This window comes from Octodon degus, unplaced genomic scaffold, assembly GCF_000260255.1.
Source record: "Octodon degus isolate 3935 unplaced genomic scaffold, OctDeg1.0 scaffold00101, whole genome shotgun sequence".
NCBI lineage: Eukaryota > Metazoa > Chordata > Mammalia > Rodentia > Octodontidae > Octodon > Octodon degus.
Window position 1 is genome coordinate 3,501,000 of NW_004524677.1, and position 5,632 is coordinate 3,506,631.

Genomic DNA, 5,632 nt, shown 5'->3' on the forward strand with positions numbered 1-5,632 from the left:
TGCCCAGTCTCAATTGCTGTCTCATTGCAGCCTGGTGGTGGGGCTGGCAAGGCAGGCCCCAGGACTGAACTCCCAGCCCCTGAACTTGCTTGCAGGTGTTTTAATATGCTGAGCTATTTGGCTGGCCCTAGAATATCAATCCTTGATGCCCATCCCTAGGGAAGTATGTGGTTGTATTTGTTTACTCATTTGTCTTGAGGTCTGGCCTATATGGGAGTGTCTGTCTCTTTCAAAGTTGCAAAGTCACCTTGTCTTCCTTACATTGTCTCCTTGAGGGCCTGGTCCTGTCTGACTGCCTCTAATATTTCTATCTGATTCAGCTGCCACAACAAAGGGAGGAGGCCACCTGGCATAGTGGTGTCAGAATCCCAGCACTTGGGAGTCTGAGATAGGAAGGTTGCCAGTATGCAGGTATGTACTACATAGTGAGTTTAAGGACAGCCTGAACAGCACAGTGAGACCCTGTCTCAGGAATCAAAAACCAAAAAAGAAGGAAGACGGTGACTGGGGAATCTCTCCCCTGCTGAGTCATGCTCCTGGTTCACATGATATCAACTAATGGAAAATGGTGCGAGCCATGGGGCCTGCTGGCCACAGCCTTGACAAGTATGGCTTATGACTCAGCTGTGCCCGCATATGCACCTGTCCCCACCCTCCCTTGCCCACAAACTTGTGTTATCTGTCACCAAACTGCTGATGGAGCATTAGTTGTTCTTCCTGAACTGCTCTTTTAACTCAATAATACAGAAAAGGAATGGCTGCAGTTGCAATGTTTAGAAAAGCTCAAAAGTGAAAGAAAAAAAAACTCCATTAGTGTACCTGAGCCGGGGTGTCAGTGCATAGCCTGGGCTGGTAGTGAGTCCAAGGGCAGTCTAAGCTGTTGCATAGCGAGACCCTATCTCAATAAATAATAAATAACAAATATATTTTTTGTTGTTGTTTTGTTTTGTTTTGCGGAACCAGGGATTGAACTCAGGCCCTTGTGTTTGCCAGAGAAGCACTTATTCCACTGAGCCATCTCCCTGGCCCAATAACAAATATTTTAAAAAGCTCTTAGCAGAGCCCTCCAAAAGCAATTACTGCATAATAAATATAAGCCATTGTTACAATAAACAAAGCATAACTATATTTTTGTTGTTGTTGTTTTATCTTTTTGAGACAGGGTCTCAGTTCAGGCTGAACCTTCAACTCACTTTGTAGACCAGACTGGTCTCAAACTGTAGCAGTCCTCTTGCCTCAACCTGCTGAGTGCTGGGATTACAGGCTTGCACCACCACACCCAGCCATATTTTAATTTTTTTAAAATTATAAAAGCTTTTCTGATCAATGTATTGTATTTATCAGCTAATCTGGTTAGTCTCTGGGACAACCATACAATATTTGATTCACTCACAAATCCTATTAGTTGTTTTTGGGTTTTTTTAAATGTTATTGCTTACTTGCTTTTGTTCTTTTGTTTTAGACTGGCTCTCCTACATGTTCAGGCTGGCCTTGAACTCTCTACGTAGCCTTGTCTGGCTTGAAATTCACAGTGATCCTCCTGCATCAGCCTAGCAAGGCTGGAATTACAGCCCTGCACCACCACACCTGGTCTCGGTGCCAGCTCAACGAGCCCGGGGGTGAGGCAGGCACAGCGTGCAGTATGGGGATCAAACCCTGGTCCCTGTGCTTGCCCAAGTGTGTGCTTAGTTTGCTGAGCTATCTGGCCAGCCCAAAACACCAGTCCTTTTCTTTGCGGTGTCTGGGATTGAACTCAGGACCTTGTGCTTGCCAGGCAGATCCTTATGCTGCTGAACTATCTCCCCAGCCCCACATTAGTTTCTTAAAGCAAAATAGGTAACTATTTTTCCTGTCTGCTTTGTTTTGTTGTTCTTCTAAGACTTCGCTTTGCAGTTCAGGCTGCCATGGAACTTACTATTAGCCCAGGCTGACTTCAAAATGGAAGTCCTTCTACCTCAGCCTCCTGAGTACTGGAATTAGAATTACAGGTGTGCACTACCACACTTGACTTTAGAGGTAACTCTTGATAATAGGTTCTTCTTGGTTCATTAGGAGTCCATAACATAAAATGATTTAGTTGATTTTCCAGCATTAGCTCTCTGACATAATCATTTCACATCACCTAAAGAGTACTGACAAATACATATAACTAAACCCCACAAACTGGCCTAAGCCCTGCTTTGCCTGCGTAGCTCCTACTGCTACCTGATTGGTTCTGCCACAGTTTGTAGGCAGACTGAGAGGCAAGGGAGGTCTCCAGGGCAGCCGGGAGGAAGCAATCCTGAGCACCACTCTGCCCTTGCTGCACCCCTTAGCCCTACTCTACCACTCGACCACAAACTACTTGCTCTCCAATCTCAACAGATCCTTTTGCTCCCGTGCCAATAAACAACTACTCTGGATTCCTTTGTAGTGAACCAAGTTCTCATAAGTCTTGGTGCCTTTTCAAAAATCAGGCTTGTGGCCAGGTGCAGTAAGCATGCTAGAAATCCCAGCACTATGGGCTGTAAGGCAGGAAGATGCAGGGTTTAAACCCAGCCCGGGCAACTTAGTGACTCAGCAATACCGTTTCTCAAAAGTAAAGAAAAATTTACAAATAAGTAAATACGTAAAATTAAAGAGCAGCTGGGGCAGGTGAGGGGAAATCAGGACTCCTTCTGGAAGCTATTAGATACAGTTTTAGTGAGCAAATTTTTAAGACAAAAATAACAGCAACTAACACTCCCCTCCCACCAATAAACCCGTTTGTGGATTTTGGGATGACCACTGTGACCTCTTTCTTCGGGGCCCAGAGTAGCAGGGAAACTAGAGAAAGCGCAGGTGTGCTGTTGACACAGGCCTGGTCACTGTTTGCAAAGCCTCTCTGTGAGCTGAGGCACCTCTTCCTGTCCCTGCACACCTGCCGCGCCAGCAGCCAATCAGACGGAGCAGAAGCCTGGATCTGCAAACTAGTCTGACCGCCTGCAGACGCCAAAAAGAAAAGAAATTACAAAATGACTGGGCTCTCCCAACCTGACTCTGCTTATCCTCAGCAGGAGAGAGGAAAGAGTCTTTCCATCTAGGCCACCTAAATAGACAAGCAGGGTCCCTTTGGCCAGGAAGACAATCAGAATAAAAGGCGCTGAGTCCAGAGGGCTGTGAGCCCATTCAACTTAACAAATAGCGTTTAGGTTCCCTGTTCAATAGAAACTAAAAGAAGGCAGTGTACTTAAATAAACATGGGGCCCCTGGTTCCTTCATGAATTCCTCTCAAATAACGGGAAAGGAGAGCGTCATTCTATTTGAGATGGGGGGGGGTTGGGGTATTGTTGTTTTTAGGGGTGTGTGTGTGTGTGTGTGTGTGTGTGTGTGTGTTTTCTGATTTTATTCCTCTGAATCTCATCATTTTCATCTTACCAGAAAGGATTGTTCTTAGGATCAAGGATGATAAGGATTATCATGAGATACAGCAAACACTTTTAAAAAGGCACTTAAAAAATAAATAAAAATAAAAAGGCACTTAAATAATTGTAATGAACCAATAATGTAGGAAGAAAACAATTCTTTAAGAATCACACAACTGGTGCTGGGATTGAGCTCAGCGGTAGAATGCTTGCCTAACAACCTGGAAGCCCTGGGTTTGTTCAGTCCTCAGCACCAAAACCAAAAAATAAACCTAACCAAAAAAGCAATTTCAACCAAAAAAATACAAAGAAAGACAGAAAGAATGAAAAAACAAAAGAACGAAAGAAGAATCATACCACCTAGGCTGTGTGTGGTGGTGCACACCTGTAACCCTGGCACTCAGGAGGCTGAGCAGGAGGATCTCGGAGTTCAAGGCCAGCCTGGACTATAAAATAAGTTCAAGTCCAGCTTGAGCTGCACAGTGACACTCTGTCTCAAAAAACACAAAAGATAAGGACAGCAACACAGAAAAAGAATCACACAACAGATTAGCCAAAAATGGTGGCACATGCCTATAATCTTGGCACTCTGGGAGGCTGAGGCAGAAAGATCACAAGTTCCAATCCAGCCTGGGCAACTTCATGATTTAGCCAGACACTGGCTAAATAGAAAATTTATTTATTTATTTTTAATTTTTTGGTGGAACCAGGGATTGAACTCAGGCCCTTGCACATGCCAGGGAAGCACTTATTCCACTGAGCCATCTCCCCGGCCCCAAAATAGAAAATTTAAAGACCCAAGGCTATAGCTCGGTATACAAGCCCTATTTCAATCCATAGGCCCAGGAGGGGAAAAAAGATCACACAAACTTTACATTTTTTTCTCAGTTTATGAGGACTGGTAATACATTCTTCATATTTAGAAAAACATGAACAATTATTATCCTCAAAACCACTTTGGGGAGGGAGGATTATTGAGAATTGAACCCAGGCCCTTCATACAGAGCTATAACCCTCAGCTTTTTAAATCTTATTATTACCTAAATCATTCAATTGCTTAAATTGGGCTGGATTTGGGACTGGCCTGCCTCAGTTTCCCAGACTGCTGAGATTACAGAGATGTGCCACACACCTGACAGCAACCTCCTTCTAATTGTCCCTTGGCTCTTTATCTTCACATCCATAAATAGACTGTTGTTTAAGATTAGATTAGTTTAGTTTAGTTCAGTTCAGTTCAGTTCAGTACTGGCCACACAACCCAGGAATGCTCTGTCACAGCTATATCTGCAATCTTGACATATTTATTTTGATTTTTAAGACAGGGTGTCGCTCCCCTGCCCAGGCTGGCCTGATCCCTGCATTCCTGCCTCCACTTCCAGAGGAGCTGGGATGACAGACATGCAGCACTGTGCCCAGCATCCCTTTGACCTTCTTCCACTTTCAGTTTCCACTTCTGTCCCCTATCACACATGACACCCCAGGAATCCCTGTATTACATCTGAAAGCCTTTTTTTTTTTTTTTTTGCATTTTAAAAAATTTTACTGGTACATTTCAGATATATGTAATGATCCCATTCATCATAGAGTTTGTACCTGTACATGACCTATCTTGATTCTTCTTTTTTTCATAATCCCCTCTACTCCCCTCAATCATTCTTCTGATCTTTACTTATATAAGTTTTGTTTTCATTTTTTTCTATTCTTTTTTCCTGCTCCCATCTTTCCTTTCCTCCTGCCTTTTCTCTTATCCACCTTCTCATTTGAACATTTTCTTCCCATTTCCCAATTATCTACTATATATTTTGGTGTTTTGTCTTGCTTTTGAGACAGGGTCTTACTATGTTGTCCAGGCTGGCCTTAACTCACTATATAGCCCAGGTTGATCTGATCTCATACTTGAAGGACTGCTCCTGCCTCAGCCTCACAAGGTCTGGGATTACAGGTGTGCATCACTATACTTGGCATGTGCCCCAGGAACTTTCGGTTCCTTACACCAGAGAAACAATGCCATATTTACACATGTCAGTTTATTTCACTTAAGAGTATGGTCTGAAGGTACAACCATTTAGTTACAAATGTTTTAAGCTTATCCTTTTCTATGGCAGAGTAGTACTCTGTTGTATAAAATAGCCACATGTCCTTTATCCACTCATCAGTTGATGGGTATATGGGCTGTTTCAAGATTCAGCTATTAGACTGTGTGTGGTGGTGTAATCCCAACACTTGGGAGGCTGAAAACAGGAGGATCA